This window comes from Leopardus geoffroyi, chromosome A3, assembly GCF_018350155.1.
Source record: "Leopardus geoffroyi isolate Oge1 chromosome A3, O.geoffroyi_Oge1_pat1.0, whole genome shotgun sequence".
NCBI classification, from domain to species: Eukaryota; Metazoa; Chordata; class Mammalia; order Carnivora; family Felidae; genus Leopardus; species Leopardus geoffroyi.
The window spans coordinates 78429983-78447067 of record NC_059336.1 but is presented as its reverse complement, the minus strand read 5'-3'; the positions used below and the strand labels follow the sequence as shown (position 1 = coordinate 78447067).

The following is a 17085-nucleotide window of genomic DNA, read 5'->3' as shown; positions in this document are numbered from 1 at the left end:
GCAGAAATGCTGCCTGGCTCCAAATAGCCATGCTGTCTGGGACCGTTACACGGGCCTAAGTGGGTTTTTACCTTTGGAATTAAGTAAGAACCATGGAGGCAAGAAAAGGGCATACTGTAGCACAGACAATTCAGTCCTCTCCTGACATGAGTGAGCCCTAAATTGGGAAGTATTTGGCTGATGGTGAGGGCAGATAAACGTTACGGATTTGATGTAATCCCAGACCTCAGGCTTGAAACTGAGCTTGACCCTTCCCGTTGAGCACTTTTATGCAATACCACTGGACATGTAGTAACAAGAAAGGAAACAGAGGAAGGATATCGGTTCAGCCATATGTCAACTCTGGGAAAGAAGATGACAGGGAGAGCAAGGCATTGAGATGTGCATTGAGTCAGGAGTTGAAAGAACAAAAGAAAATTCTGTGAAGTTAGAGCTAGTGTGTCCTTGAGGAGACAAATGAGCTGATGTGAGTGCACTGATATTCCATTATAGGATATGAGAGGTGTGTGTATAGTGGGACGATGGGGGCTGGGCATGTCATCTGGCTGTTTAGAAGTCCGACCTAACCATATGGCCTGAAATTCAATTTATAACGATTGCAAATTGCACTCATTTGTCCTCATAAGCCTAAGTGTTGGGAAAGAGGAAGAGCTATCATTATACCAGTGTTTCAGATGGAGAAACTGAGGCACCAGGGGTTTATGGGACTTCTTCAAGGTTGCACAACTGGTGGCTGAATTTTGCATAACATGCAATGTTTGCATCCTGTCCTCCCACAATGGTGCTGCCCTGAATTTATCAAGGACGTTGGCATTTATTCTCTTACTGGACCAGCCCAACAACACTGTAGGAAGCGAAATAGGTGAGAAAACTGAGGACCAGAGATAAATCAAGAATGGACTGGAACTTCTGTTTCTTGATACCATAAAGCATTTGCTATGTGCTTTATGTGTGCTGTCTCAGAAATGCAATCTTTAATTTTTTTGATTACATTTATTTATCTTTGAGAGACAGAGACAGAGCACAAGTGGGGGGAGGGGCAGAGAGCAAGAGGGAGACACAGAATCCGAAGCAGGCTCCAGGCTCTGAGCTGTCAGCACAGAGCCCAATGTGGGGCTTTAACTCACAAACCGTGAGATCGTGACCTGAGCCGAAGTTGGACGCTTAACTGACTGAGCTATCCAGGCACCCCAGAAAATACAATCTTTTAAAGGTAGATCCCAGTTATCTCTGTTTTAAAGATGGGGAGGCTGGGGATGCCTGCCTCAATTGGTTAAGCTTCTGACTCTGGATTTCAGTTTAGGTCATGATCTCATGGTTGGTGAGATGGAGCCCTGTGTCAGTGCAGAGCCTCCTAGAGATTCTCTCTCTCGGCTCCTCCCCCCGCATCTCTCTCATAAATAAATAAATAAATAAATAAATAAATAAATAAATAAATAAAGATGGGGAGGCTGAATTATGGAAGAATAAGAAACATGTCCAAGGCCACCCAACCAATAAATGGTAAACTTGAGATTCAGACCCAGGTGTCTAACCCCAAAGCCTGGGCTATTCCATCTCACCACCTACCAATCTGCCTGTAGATGTCCTACAGCCAGTCAGGGCAGAGTCAACTTTAGAACTCTATTTCACCCATTCCTAATGTTTCCATCAAGCTGCTAGCACAATAACAAGTTAGTAGTGAATAGCAGGCGTGTGGAGTCAGAGAGGCCTGAGCTTCCCTATATACTAGAGGAGGGTCTAGAGTAATTACTGTCTCTCAGATGCAGTTGCCCTACTGTAAAATAAAGACGAACCCCCCTCCCCTTGAGGGTTTGTTGTGGGGGGTCAATGAGTAAAGAGTTAAACTGCTTAAAGCAGCATCCAAGCTGTGGTGAGCGCTTAGCAAGTGGTGGTAGGAGTAGGATGGGGCAGCTGGGCGCCTGTGTCCCACCTTGGTCTGTCCATGTTCCCCTATCCTGGCCCCTCATTTCCACAGGCAGGCACACACTTTCGAAATCTTCCTGTGCCCTCTCTCTCTTCTCTCTTTTCTTTTCTCCTGATCTTGCTGTGAGTGCGGAGTAACCTCTTGTTTTCATTCATATATACCATAGCCAGGTGTGTAAGGGTGCAGGACAGAGCAGTAGCTCACTTTCTCCCTCCTCCTCCTCTCACTAGCAAGCCTGGAAGTGTGTAGGGCTGCTCAGCTGGCTGGAAACTCAGGCAGGAACTGATACTGCAGTCTTGAGGCAGCATTTCTTCTTCCTCAGGGAAACCTCAGTTTCGCTTGTATAGGCCCTTCAATGGACTGGATGAGACTTACTCACATTATTGGGGATAATATCCTCTATTTAAAGTCAACTGATCATAGATATTTGCCACATCTGTGAAATACCCCACAACACTTAGATTAGTGCTTGGTTGAATAATTGGATACTATTGCTTAGCCATGTCGATACATAAAACTAACCAGCACAGCTTCCATGGCTGCCCCTGGATGAAGGTTCTCAATTGGCCTCTTCTTCCTTCATCTCATGTGCTGGCTCCTTTTCCCTTTGTCTACTCCTTAAATATTGGTGGTCTTCAAGCTTCCATTTTTGTACTTTGCTGATTCTAGGTGCTCCGCTGGGACAGTGTAGCACCCTTATCCCCTTATAGCAGCTGAACCTGTCCCTGCACACCAGCTCTTGCCTTGTTTGTATTTCTAGAAGCCTATTTCTGACTGGCCACTGAACATCTCCGCTGGGTACTCCCGGAGTACCACCAGATTCCCTGATTCCCTGCTCCAACCTGTGTGCCCTCCTGAATTCTGCCTTCCCCACTCATCTGGTCTATCCACCCAGAAATCTGGTTGCCATTCTTGACTCTTCCATCTCATCGCTCTTCACATTCCGTTGGTGACAACCCCTGCTGACTTTTACCTACCAAATATCTCATTCACCTAGTCAGGAAAATATTTATTGATTATCCACACACAGCACCAAGCCAGTCTCTAGAGCAGGGTTCCTTCATCTTGGCATTTTGGATCATATGATTCTTTGTTGGGGAGAATGGTCTGTGCATTGTATGATATTTAAGTAGTGTGCCCGTTCACTAGGGTCACTGTAACTGAACACCAGAGACTGGTGCTTACACAGCAGATATTTATTTTCTCACAGTTCTGGAGGCTAGAAGTCCAGAATCAAGGTGCCAGCAGACTTGGTTTCTCTTGAGGCCTCTCTTTTTGGCTTGTAGATAGCCGCCTTCTTCCTGTGTCCTCACATGGCCTTTGCTCTGTGCACACACATCCCTGTTTCTTTCTTTATACAGGGGCATCAGCCATATTGGATTCAGGGCCTACCCTAAAAGCCACCTTCTAACTTAATCACCTCTTTGATGACTTTATCTTCAATTACCATTACTTCTGAGGTATTAGGCATTGGGACTTCAACGTATGAATTTTGAAGTGACAAAATTCAGCCTATAAAACCTGGCCTCCACCCACTAGACAGCAATAGCATCCCTCACTCCAAGTTGAGAGAACAACCAAAAATCTCTTCAGATATGGCCAAATGTCCCCAGGGTGCAAAATTGCCCTGGTCAGGTACTGCTTCTCTATATACCAATAGTTTTTAATACTGACTGCACATTAGAATCACTTGGAGAGATTAAAACAAACAAACAAACAAACAAACAAACAAATAGACAAACAACACACCTACAGGGATTCTGACTGAATTTTTTTGACTGGGGCCTAGGTAGGGGTATTTTGTAAAAGTGTTCCAGACTATTCTAATTTGCAGCAAGGGATGAAAACATTTTAGCAGTGTGAGAGTGAACAAGACAGACATTAACAACAAATTTCAGGGATGCCTGGGTGGCTCAGTTGGTTAAGTGTCCCACTTCGGCTCAGGTCATGATCTCATGGTCTGTGAATTCAAGCCCCACGTCAGGCTCTGTGCTGACCTCTCAGAGCTTGGAACCTGTTTCAGATTCTATGCCTCCCTCTCTCTCTCTGCCCCTCCTCAACTCACACTTTGTCTCTCTCTCTCTCTCTCAAAAATAAACATTAAAAAATAAATAAAAAATAAAAAACCCAACAAATTTCATAATTGAAAATTTCAAACACAGTTATGATTATGTTATACATACTGTTTTGTAACATTTTCTTTAGCAGTGTATCTTAGGCATTTTCTTGTATCATTAGGTAATCTACAGGTAAAATTTAATAAGTTTACATGTGGGTATGCTGTAAGTCATTTTAGCAGGGCCCTATTCTATATTTTAGAGGGTTCAAACTCTTCTCCATTGAAGTCATGTTCTGAAGAATATTCTTGCTACGTATCTTTGTAAGCAGCTTTGATCACTTACTTAGGGTAAAATCCAAGAGGTGGAAATCCTGGGTCAAAGGGATGACTATTTTTGTGTTTTTTGACATGTGTAACTAAATTGTTCCTCAGAAGTGTTGTATTAATTTATAGTTCTGCCAACAGAATTTAAAAAAAACCCAAAAACCATTATCCTATATCCTCACCAGCCTTGGATATTTCAGTTTTTGAAATTAAAGGAAATGTGGTGACTTGTTTTAATTTGAATTTCTTTGGTTATTATTGAAACTAAACATTTCAAACACTTATGTGTTATTTGTGTTTTTCCTTTTCCAAACTGCTTATCCATGTCCTTTGCTCATTTTTAATGATATTTTTATTTTCATTATAGACTTTCAAGAGCTGATTGTAAGAATATTAATTCTTTATCTGTTATGTGTTGCAAATCTTTTTATCTAGTTAGTATTTGCCTTCACTGTTTCTCATTTTTATTTCTGGAAGTAACTTTCATGCAGCTAAATCTATTACTATTTCCTCACTCCCTTCCTTCCTCCCTTGCTAATTTTATATTCATAGAAAAGTTTTCCATACCTATCATCAGATCAATATTCATCTACATTTTTGCTCTTTTATCATTTTTTGAACATTTGATTTTTGAAATCCATTTGGAATTTTGGCATGCTGTGTGATTGAATTTTACATTTTATTTCAAAAAGTTACCCAGTTTTCTAAAACCACTTCTTAAAAATTTTACCTTTTCTTGTTCATTTGAAACGTCACACTTTTCCTAGACTAAACTCTTATCTGGTTGGGCTTGTTTTGGTGCTTTCTATTCTGTTCTGCATTGTTTTATTTACTGGAGTTATAATTTGTTTTGGCAGCTGAAGTTCAAGTTTGCCTCATTATTCTTGATTTTTCAAAACAATTTTTGAAATTCAAAACCACTTTTTTTCACATTCCCAAAATTCCCATTGTGATTTTGAGTAAAAGCCCATTAACTTGGGGAGCATTTATAGCCTTCCAACATTAAATCTTAGCTTCCGGACACAATATATAACATTCCTTCTCTTCTCAAGGTATTCTTTATGGATCTTTGCAAAGCATGTCGTTTCCTTTACTGCATAATTCTTGTTAAATTTATTCCACGATACTTTGCATGTTGTTGCTATTGAAAATGGAACCCTTTACCCATTATATTTACTGGGTAGTTATTGCCACTTTTTAAAAGAAGCTGTTGTTATATATATATATATATATATATATATATATATATATATATATTTGTAATTGTCTCGTTTTCTGGGTAATTAGTTTCAATGGTTTACTACTTGAGTTTTTTGGTCTGTTTTTTTTTGGTTACACAAATAGTGTTAATATGCTCTCCTTTTCATGTTTTGATTTCTTATTTCTTCTTGTCTTACTGCATTGGCTAAATGTCTAGAAAAAATATTTAACTATAGTGGGAATAGTGAACATCCTTAACCTGCCCTTGATATGTTTTGATCTTTTTACTTATATTAGTATAAGATTGGCCAAAGTTTTGTTAGAGTATTTATTTTGCTGTTTTTGTCTTTGTCATATTTTCTTATTGACATTATATTCATTCACAAAATAAACAACAGAGCTTTCAAAAAAATTATATGACCTACCACATTTTGTGTAGCAATAGAATAATCATTTTCTTCAAAGTTTAAATAATTTTCCCATAAAACCATCTGGGTCTAATCCCTTGGCAGACTTTTTCCAGTTGTTTCCATGGCATTTGTATGGTCATCTTCTCTGCTTCTTTTGGATACACTTTTGGTAATCTGCATTTTCTTAAAAATTATCTATTTTACAAAGATTTTATTTTTTATTTGTTGTAGTGTGGCACATGAGATTCTTATAAAAGTATTTGCATGCCAGTTGATTATATACTCCTTTATGCCTAATTTTCAATCTTTATATTTTTTCTCTTAAATTTATTTATAACTTCAACTGTTTTTTGTTTTTAATACATTTTGTTTTATTTTTGCTGATCATTTCTTCTTTACTTTTTAAAAATCATTTTATTTGAAATTTTAGTTCATTTTTATCTTTTTAAAAAATTACTAATGAAAATAGTTAAGGCTATTTATTTGTCTTCTGACTATAGTTTGAAAGCACCTCATAAGTTTACAAATATAGTTTTGTAGATAGTCCTGAACTGACTTTTTTCCTCTTTAACTGAAGATTATTTATGAGTGAATTTTTAAAATTTCAAGGAGCTGAGGGTATTTTGGGGGGGGGGGAGTTGTTATTTTGTTTCTAGATTTGTTTCATGGTGAATTAAGAATATAGTTTAAACAATTTTCACTTTTTCAAATTAATTGTAATTTTCTTTGCTGGAAGGGTCTTCACTTTGTGCACACCCCTAGTTTAGCATGTACATTTTATTATAGTTATGTGTCTACATGTCTATCATTCCATTAGCCAATGAGCCCTGTGTGACCTTGGCCATTTCTGTATTTCCAGTGTTGAGAGCAGTGCCTGGTAAATGCCAGACATCAATAAATGTTGGCTGAATTGACCTTGAATGACAGATGGGAGCATGACATGAGTTCAATTGGCTAAGGGGGCTAAGATTGTAGGTCCCATTTTTAGATGTACCAGTTGACTTTACTGATCCACAGCAGAAGGCTAAGTACAAGGGAGTATTTATAAAGCAGGGTGAAGTATTGGAAACAAATTAGTGTCATTTATTGATAGGATTAAAATTAATTCTGACTTTTTTTGTGGTGCTACCACATAGTAGTGTACCTAGACTCAAAGTTATGAGGAGAAGTGGCCTAGATAGTGGAAAACAGCTAGTCCTAGATCTGCATCTAGCCAGAGGTCATGCCCATGATTTGCTTGGGCAAGTCACTTAGGCTCTCAGGCCATCAGCTTCCATGTCTGTCAAGAGAAGGACAGGGTTATTTTTTTAATTTTTAAATAAAAAAAAGTTTAATGTTTGTTATTTATTATATATAGAGAGAGACAGAGCACAAGCAGAGGAGAGGCAGAAAGAGAGGGAGACACAGAATCTGAAGCAGGCTCCAGGCTCTGAGCTGTCAGCACAGAGCCAGACGTGGCACTTGAGTTCATGAGCTGTGAGATCATGGCCTGAGCCGAAGTCAGTGCTTAACTGACTGAACCACCCAGATGCCCCAGGACAGGGTTATTTCTAATGATTAAAAAAAAGGATCTTTGATAAGCTGCAGGAAAAAAATAACCCATGATACTAAAAGAAATTCTGTTAAGAGACACAAAAAAGAAACATTTTTGTGTTTTAGTATTAATTTTTTAAAGTACTGAAATCCCAGGGTGCCTGGGTGCCTCAGTTGGTTGAACATCTGACTCCTGATTTCAGCTCAGGTCACTATCTCATGGTTGTGAGACTGAGCCCCGTGTCAGGCTCTGCACTGACAGCATAGAGTCTGCTTGGGATTCTCTCTGCCCTCCCCCCTGCTCATGCTCTCTCTCTCTCTCTTTCTCTCTCTCTCTCAATACATAAATAAATATTTAAAAGCCTAGTTAAATCCCTGAAACAATGCAGAGCTTTGTGTTTGTGTGTTGCAAATATATTTTTTCTTTTTCTTTCTTTCTTTTCCTGCAGAGAGGGTCTAATTAGGTTTTCAAAGTATCTATAATCTAGAAAAGCTTAAGAGACACGTTTTTTGGGGGGTTCCAAATCTGAGAGTCAGTAGTCCTGATGAAATATGAGAGAAATTTAATTTCCTTTTGCTCTCAAACCTTCCTGTCACATCACCTGTCAGTCAGTCAAATATTTATAGAGCAGATCCTTGAAGATGTTGAAGATGTTCTTCTCTTCCAATGAGAAGAAGTAAAAAAGGGCATAATCCTGTCCCTGTTAGAAGCTTATGGTATGATTGGGGATAGAGGAAAAATAAATGTGGAAAGTTAGCAAATATGGTTTCTGGTACAGAGCAAGAACATTAACTACAAGCTGAAGCCTCCCATTTCTACATTGAACACTTAAAAAGTTATGAGAAATTATGAGAAAAAAAATTTTAACAAGTATATATTCATGCTTAAATAAAGAGAGGAAATTTCCAGCAGTCATAAATGGAGAGGTTTCTATAAAATAATTTGACACATGGGCCACACTGGATATTGGAGGCTGAGGCTTGTGGGCACTGGGGATGAAACAGTCTTATCAGTGGGTTCAGGTTGGGACCCCATTGCCCTGAAAGCCTGGAGCTGGAGTTATACAGACTATATAAAGCTGAAGCCCAGACACATTCTCTCTCCATTAAATTTGGAAAGGGACAGCAGAAAACCCTTCTTTCCTGCCTGGGGTTGGTTAAGGTCCTGAGAAGTGCCACCCAGCATGACAAACTCCTGGGAGCATGCTGTACACTCAACCCAAATCTGCTGGCTGGCAAATAACTTTGAACTAAGAAGCCTGGATCTGAGTATCAAGTCCTTCTTAAAACTGCCTTGGGTTTTCTGAATATTTATTGGAGGAAATTCTCATAAAAGATAATCTCAAAAACAAAAATTATAAAGCACCTAGCAAGTCCACCATGATGAAAGACAAATAACAAACTCAGCAAATAGAGGAACCAACATTCAAGGGAAAGACCTGATAGAGCAATAAAAAATGTTTTCAAACAAATCATTTAAGTGTGCTCAAGGATAATGGAAGGTATAGAAATGATGAAAAATGTGCAGAAGGAAATGAAACAAGTGTAGGTGGCTTTAAAGAAAATTAGAAACTTCAAAAATGAAGAAATCATTATTGGAATAAAAAAAAATTGAGTCTATGGGTATATTAGCTAACAGGTCATTCCAAAACTTAGTAATTTAAAACCATAAACATTTATTCCTGGTTTCTTAGTTTTGGGAATTCAAGAATGGGTTAGCTGGCTGGTATTAGTTCAGGATCTCTCATTAGGTTTTAGTGAAGGTGTCAGCCAGATCTGTGGTCTTATAAAGGCCTGTTTGGGCCTGGAGGACCTGCTTCCAAGATGGATGCTTCACAGGGAAGGTGGAGATGAGCTCAGTTCCTCTCCATGTGGGCCTCTCCAAATGGCATCTTGATGTGTCCTCATGCATGATAGCTGATTCCCCCTAGAGCAAGTGATCAAAGAGAGAGACAGCAAAGGGAAAGGTAACCATGATGCTCTTTGTCACCGAGTCTTGGAAGTTACACACCACCGTGTCCACCATATCCTATTCATTAGATGAGAGTCATTAAAACTAGTCCTTACTCAAGGGGAGAGGAGTTAGATGCTGACTTTTGGAGGAAGGACTATTAGAGAATTTGCAGGTATATTTTAAATCACATAATGGACCAAATAGTGTATTGCATACAACAAATAATGTATTATGAAACTGGAAGACTAAGATAAGGAGATGTCCCAAAATGTGGCAAGAAGAGCTAATGGGATAAAAATCATGAAAAAAAAGTTAATAGAGCTAGAAGACATATCAAAAAGCCCTAACACATGTTTAATAGGCATCCCAAGAGGAGAAAATAGAGAAAATGATGCAAAACAATACATGAAGGTGTAATGGCTGAAAATTTCCCAAGGCTAGAGAGTACTGTATTTCCCAGATCAAGAAATTTCATTAGGGATGAACTAAAAGTGAGCTATCTCTATAAAACAGTTATACCAGCAAAAGAATGGTGGAAAAAAGAACTTCGTGGAAATGAAGGGCAAGAGATTACAGGTTGGAGTAGTCAGAAAAGGCTTCCTAGGTGGTGGAGGCAAGGCTGGGAAATTGTGCTGTATCTGGTGCCATGGAGGGAATGCTGGGCTCAGAGGGCAGAAAGAGATGAGCTATATAGGGCAGCCATGATGGGGCCCTTGCAGCTCCCGCTGATCTTCCATTGATACCTAGGACAGTTTCCTCCCCCACTCTGCTACTACCAAATAACCAACAAAGATGTGTGAGACGGCCCTGGAACTCTGATGCCCAGGGTATAATGCCAAGAACTGAAGACACAGTGCTTCTCCCTGAGAAGGATATAGCCCCTCTTGAGCCCCAGGCTCCTCTCTCCAGCTCTTGGGCCTCAAATGTCAAAATGCGGCATCCAGATGAAGACATTTTTCTTTTCTGCATAAAGGCCTTGACTTGGCACACTTCTGTTTATTTTCACCCCCAAAAGCTGTAATTAGTAGTCAGACTTGGTTTTCCCTGCAGACTCAGAGACAGGAGTAAGTGTTAATTTGAACATTTGCAACTAACAAATGCCTTCCCATTGGCCCATATGTAGCCAGCCAGTTTTGCGAGAGATGCTGGGTACCCTGAGGAGGGTGTGGGGTGGGTGGGGACTAGGGGTGGGAGGTGGGAGGTCACAGGGGGGCTAATATGCAGTCTGGTCCTGGATGCATTGCCACATCTCCAGGCTGAGACTTGGAGAAGTGACAACTGATAGCCTCGATGGGAAGTGGCAGGAGGTAGATATGTATACCCAGATCCAAAAGAGGCAAACACAGGAGTAAAAGATTTGGCTGGGAAAATCAGTCACTTGAAGAGAGAAAACAATATCAGGCAAGAAAAAAAAATCCCTCCAGCCAGGCAGTGTGATCTGACCCCATGAGAAATTTTTCTTAGGGTCAAACCTTTGCCCTTTGCATCCTGATCTCCGCCTCAGGCTGAGGCTGCCTGGATATATGTCTCTATGCTGAGGTCACTATTGTCTAAGGTTCAATGAGGCAGGGCATAAGGGAACAAGCTTGGGGTGTGGGGGGGGGGGAGAAAAAAAATCTACTGGCAAGGAGAGATCAGTCCTAAAACCACAACAGTTTGATGCCCCACAACTGTCACAGTCGGTTCAAGAGTCCATTCACCATTCCTTTCTTCCTCCCATTGCTGTTGTTATTTTTCCTGGTTTGCATTTCACTCCCAGCTCCCTGCAGACTGTTTAAAAATTGGATAAAGAGAAGACACCATCCGCTTGCCTTCCCCTCAAGGAGGAAAAGAAGTTTCCAATATCACCAACCAAGATGGTGATTTATTCATTTTGCTTTCATGCCTAATCTCAGGGAACACTGAGGGAAAGAGGGTATTGCCTTTGTCTTCCCTGCCTCTTTGTGTTGTTGTCACTCATTCTGTCTCCCTCATCACTTTGTCTCATTCTAGATCTCTCTATCTGTCTCTTTTTCCCTTTGTGTATTTGCGTCTTTCTCTTCAGCTCGTTTCTCTGCACAACCAAACTACACCCAATATATCAGTGAGCCATTCAGCACCCTGGGCCAGCCACAATCTAATATCCCACACAGCCGTCTTACATACCAGGTTGTATTTTCAACCTTGTTTCAGCACCCCTAGGCGGTGTGCACACTGCGTAACTTTGGATCTTTCAGCTCTCTGGATTATCTTTTATTTTAGTGACCCTGGGCAGATCACAGACTGAGCTCGGGCTGCAGACCGAGACCTGACCTCTTTTTATGTAGTTATGTCGAAAGGGGCATCTGTGGGATAGCCAGTTTTTCAGGCCAATAGTTTTGGGATGGTTGCATGTGAGTGAGCGTGTGTGTGTGTATGTGTGTGTGTGTGTGTGCACACACGTGCAAATAAACATAACATTGTAAAGGGATTTATTTATTTTGAGAATGCTATTTTGATTCCTATGAAGTAACTTGAAAGCTTCTTTCTTCTTTCTTTCTTTCTTTCTTTCTTTCTTTCTTTCTTTCTTTCTTTTGTGAGAGAAGGAAACTGGAGATACTTCAAGCTACTGGGGCAAAGACCTTTCTAGAAATGAGACAGTGCCAAAGTCTTATGTCATGATGCAGGTAGAGGGTAAAGGAATCAGGACTGAAGAAAAGGACGATGACTTTGTGTTAGGGCTGGAAATTGTGTGATGGTGAGGAGCCGACTGGACTCCTCTCTGCGACTAGACACAAGCTCCGACATGATTCAGACGCAAGGCAGGCTTTTCTATGACTCAAGCACTCTGAATGATTCTGTACACCAGGGGAAAGCATGACCTGTGGCTTGAGTGAAATCCATGGCTTTTGTGGGTACTGTGGTGGTTGAGGATGAAGGTCAGGTTTTTTTTTCAATAACTTTGAACAGCACACCAGAATTTTAGGGAAAGAATTGTTATTTTCAAATGGCTGGATCTTCGGTGAATGGGGTGCCGGTTGACATGCTTGGGCTCCTAGGGCATTACAGAGATTTGTGGGAAGCCCCGGGGTAGAAGGATGAGTCCAGCTGCCTAGACATTAGGGACAGTTTCTGTACTGCTCTGAATATTGGAGAGCCCTGCAGCTTTGCATCTAGACCTGGCCTTGGAATGCAGGCTTATTGGCAGCTGAACAGAGATTTTTGCCAGCTTTTTGCCTCATATAAATATAATAGTAACTCTGAATCTTGGCATTTCACTCCATGGATATTTACGTGATCCCCTCTTCATTACCAGTGCTAATCATCAGCAAAATTGCAAACTGGGTGTATCTTGCCTCAGTGCCTTCAGCTTTTGTACTTTCCTCCCTCCTTCCACAGCTGGCCCAGTCCCCCCCCGCGCCCCCCCCCACATTCTTCTTCCCTCTCAACTTAGCATCCTGTGCTTCTTTCCCCTCCCCCAATAAAAATTCCATAGAGAACACAGATCTCCATCACTTATGCCTTGGTTATCTTTCCCAAGACTGCTTGCACCCCTCATTGTCTTGTGGAAGGCTGCATCCTTGTCCTTCGTGGAGGGATAGTATGGAAGTTCCTCGTGGACAGACATTTTTGTCAGTTATGCTCACTGCTGTATCCCCGGGATCTAGCACAGTGCCTGGCATATGGCAGGTGATCAACAGATTTTATTGAATGAATTAATTGATTAAGTGAATTCAAATTTTGGTCAGCACATAGAGCAGCTTTTTTTTATGGGGTCAGGATGACTGAGGGTAGAGAGGCCCTGACCACCCCTGCTGTCTCTGGGATTTCCCATAAGGCTTCTACCTTCTTGCCACTCCTCCGTCCCCACCCCCGAATAAGGCCAATCCCTTAAATAACTTTTTTTTTTTTAAAGATGCAGCTTTCTTTTGTCAGGCTCTCTGGGATCCTAAAATCCCCTGCTTTGGTTCCTGGCAAACTTTCCACACTTTCAGGACAAAGATGGTTTCCTTTCCCACTCTCCCAGGCCCCCGGCGTCATTACCGTGACCTCTTCCATCATAGTGGTCAGTGCCTAATGTTCATTCACCCCTGGGGGATAGCAAAGCTGCACACGCAATGCCCACCTCTGTCCTCGCAGAGTGGAGAATGGAACAGTGTCTTTTCTTTCGCAAACCTCCAGTGCCTGCATCTCCTCTGTATGACTGCTTAATAGTAAAATTGATCTGCTTCTGGGCAGGGGCTTCAGGCCTGGTGACTTGGCCCTAAAGTCAGACCTGCAAAGGACAATTGCCCGGAGCTGTCTCCTTCTGAGCACTGCCCCTTGTTGAGGTGTGAGATGGAAAGTTGACAATGGAATGAAAATATTTCGGGCTGTTTGGAGAGCTATTTTTAATACGCGCAAGGGATGTGGTATTCCTTGTTTAGACCATCTTCAATTTGCCAGGGAGCTCTGTGAATGGAAAATGTGAGCCAAAGGCCTGAGGTGGAAAAGGGAATATAAACGTGGGGGCCCTTGCGATCTGGAAATTTCCCCGCTGTTCCAAGCTGCTGGAGGTCTGAGTTCTGTGCGTGTTAGGGATGGCTCTTCTTTTATTTCTGGATCTTGTCTCTTCCACCTTTCAGCTGGCATGTAAATACCCATCAGCACCCTGGTCCGCAGGACCATCCCAGCCAGCTGTACCATCCACAGCGTGTTGTATACATAATGCAACACCATTAACTCTAATGCTGTCACACGGCAGCAAGAGCACTTGGGAAGTGCTGGGTGGAAGGCAGGAAGCCGCTGACTGACTGGCTCTCTCTTATATAATCATAAACTCAAACCCACATTTCTCTGAAAGCAAGAAAAATCACCCAACCACCTTTTGATTACACTTTTACACAAATTAATGTCATTTTCCTTTCCAACAGTATTGACTACAGGATTCAATTTGGTCCGGCAGGCGCTGGGTAACGGGGAAGCCTGCTAAGAGCAGCTGTGTTAACAGCATCCCTCTCGAGAGAGGATTCTCTGAGGAGGGTGAAGAAGGAGGGAGAAGAAGATACAGAAGAAGAAGAAAAGGGGGAAGAAACAACAACTTGCACACACATGCACACCCCTGTGTGTCGCTGCTGCCACCGCCACCGCGGCTGCTTGGACGCGTCTAAGATGGCACCTTGGTGCCCTGCCACATTCGGTCTCCTTGGTACCGAAGCGGCGCTCAGCTTCTTGTCACTGAGTGGATGATGATTATCTGCACCAGGGTCTCAAGGGTGCTCAAGCTTTGCTGGCGATTGGAGCTGAGATGCTTCAGCTGAAGGATTTTAAAAGCTGTACAAGGCCAAAGAACCATTACCAGTCACTTGCTGTGTGATGCTTGTTGAAGAGGGGGTAGGTGTGGAAAGGAGGGGCTCTGGGGGTGCAGGAGAGGGGAGGGCATATGATATCTCTGTCCCTTTCTCTGTTTTCTCTTTCTCCCTGCTCTCCTCCCACCTTTCCACCTCCCCACCCCTTTTTAGCCACTGTACCCTTGCTGAGGCATGACAAGGTTATGTCAGTGTGGTCTGAGAATCTATTGATCACGGCCATCAAAGATCTTTGCGGGAGTTTAGGGATTTGGTGCTTTGCATAACACCCCACTCATCTCAGTTAACTCCTCCTGTCCCGGCCTGGGCTCCCATCACCTCAGAGCTGAGCTGTTCGCAAAACTTGCTAATTTCTGTGATAGCTGTTTTCCAAACTATATTCTTAAGGCTGTCAAAACCATTGTAATTACTATTATAACAGAACTCAGGTGCATGACCCAGGCAGCAAAGAAGTGGAAGGATTGGACCAGACATAGCAAAGGGAAAACAAACAAACAAACACATAGAGATACTAACCTCCATTGCCCACCCCAAGACATGTGCACACACACCAAAAAGCAAAAGGATCTTGTTGATCTCCTACCCTGCTGATTTTTCTTTTAATCAGTGAAAAAGAAATGTCAGAAACCACCGAGTCACACACTCAAATTCTTCAGCATGTAAAATTTTTCCATAAATATTTATTGAGCATGGACTGTTGAGCCAGTGCTGCTTTGGGTGCTGGGGCTAAGCAGTGTACAAAACAGACAAAAATCCCTGTCCTCATGGAGCTGGCATTCTGGGCACACTGATACAAAACTGCCTATCTTCAGTCTGTGGGGACTGAGACATCCCCTGTGATCAGGGGATGACTGCACCAGTGTTTCCTCCAGTGTGATTTGCACCAACACCCATACATGTGCACACACTTCCGCATAATCATTGTAGGCTTGAACAATGCAATGGTAAGAAAATATCTGGGACATTTCTCTTTGGGGCCTGCAAAACCAGGAAAAACTAAAATGTCCCAAACTCATGAGTCTTGGAGAAAAGTGATGCTAGTGCTTCAGCCTGGAGGTCCACTGTGCCATGGGAGGCCTTTGCATTAGCCAGACTCTACCCACCTGGAAAGACAATCTCAAGGGCTTGAAGGATCTGGACAAGTCCTTCTTACAGTAAGTGAAAGGCACTGTTTCGCTGGAAAGTTCCTGAATGGGTAGTACCTATGGGTGTGTGACCATAGATTTCCTGGGGATGGGTGGGGTGGGTGCGATAGGATGCAGAGATAGGTGTGAGTGGTGTGGTCTTGGACAGGAGGCTGAACCAGGATGCAGAGGAAGAAGACAGGGCTGGAGGGCACCACTGAGCTGTATAAAGGTGCTGGGAGAACTTCTGGGGGTAAAGGGCATCCTCAAACCCCAAGACTGTGGCTGGAGTGTGGCCTCAGCACCCCATCTTGGGGGGGGCAGAGTGCCCAGTTGCCTAGGGATCAGGGCACACTCAGCCTGGCCGGAAGGGTCTTGCTGGCTTCTGGCCGCAGCTGGCACCAGAGGAGTCTCTGCTTGTTTCTCTCTCCTTTAGCACTGGGTGTCACTGCAGCGATCGTAGATCCCTTTAGAAACCCTCTTGGGGCCTGGAATTAATCACCTGGCTGGGAAGGGGAAAAGGGTGGAGACCAGAGGGAGGGAGAGTCAAGAAGAGGGGAGAGAATTGGCTCAGCAATTCCCAAACCCTCTCAGAATCTGGCTCTTCATCCTTTGCTGTCCGAAAAGCCTCATTTGCAGAGACTGATGCGATGCCTCAGCTGAGCCCAGACGTTTTATGCATTAGTGCTGCCTTTGAACACATTAGGGGCTCTAGGTTGGAATCCCAGGCACTTATGTTTATGGTGGGACTGTGGGCCTGGTGGCTTTGAGGGGAGGGGCGTTTGTGTCTCTGCCTGCTGCCTCGGAGGCGGGGGAATGCTGGGTTTGGGCTCTACATTGGGCATGGGTAGCATGTGGCAGTGACCTTACCGTCTGATCTGGAGTCCCAGTGCCAGAACTCCTGTCTGAATGGGAATCAGCAGAGGGTCAGCATACAGCTCCTTCCTGTATTAGGCCTCCAGTCCAGGGGGAGAGGAAAGAGGATGTCTTTTTTTCTCTCCCCTTTTCTTTTCTCTTTTCTCAATCTTTATGTTGTCTTTGGCGTTGAGAAGCTGAAGTTTGGGTGGTTCTCCTCAAAAGGCACCTTGTTTTGATTAAGCATGTACCCCCCCTCCTTTGAATCACACAGTGATTTTATTCGTGAGGTCACCCCTTTCGAGGTAGTAGATTAGGGAATGAAGAGTCTGGGTCCACAGTGAAATAAATCATTACCACCCAAGCCCAAATCAGGGGCACAGGCAAGAGAAA

At 42.7% G+C, this 17085-nt stretch overlaps 1 long non-coding RNA gene across 1 annotated transcript in view; it reads left to right on the top strand.

Moving 5' to 3' along the window:
• LOC123580821 overlaps positions 1-14709 on the top strand; it is a 34286-nt gene extending 19577 nt beyond the window's left edge. Inside the window, exon 2 of the long non-coding RNA XR_006703479.1 lies at positions 14279-14709. This is a non-coding gene — a long non-coding RNA (uncharacterized LOC123580821). The remainder of the gene's footprint in view (positions 1-14278) is intronic.
• Positions 14710-17085: the final 2376 nt, after the last annotated feature.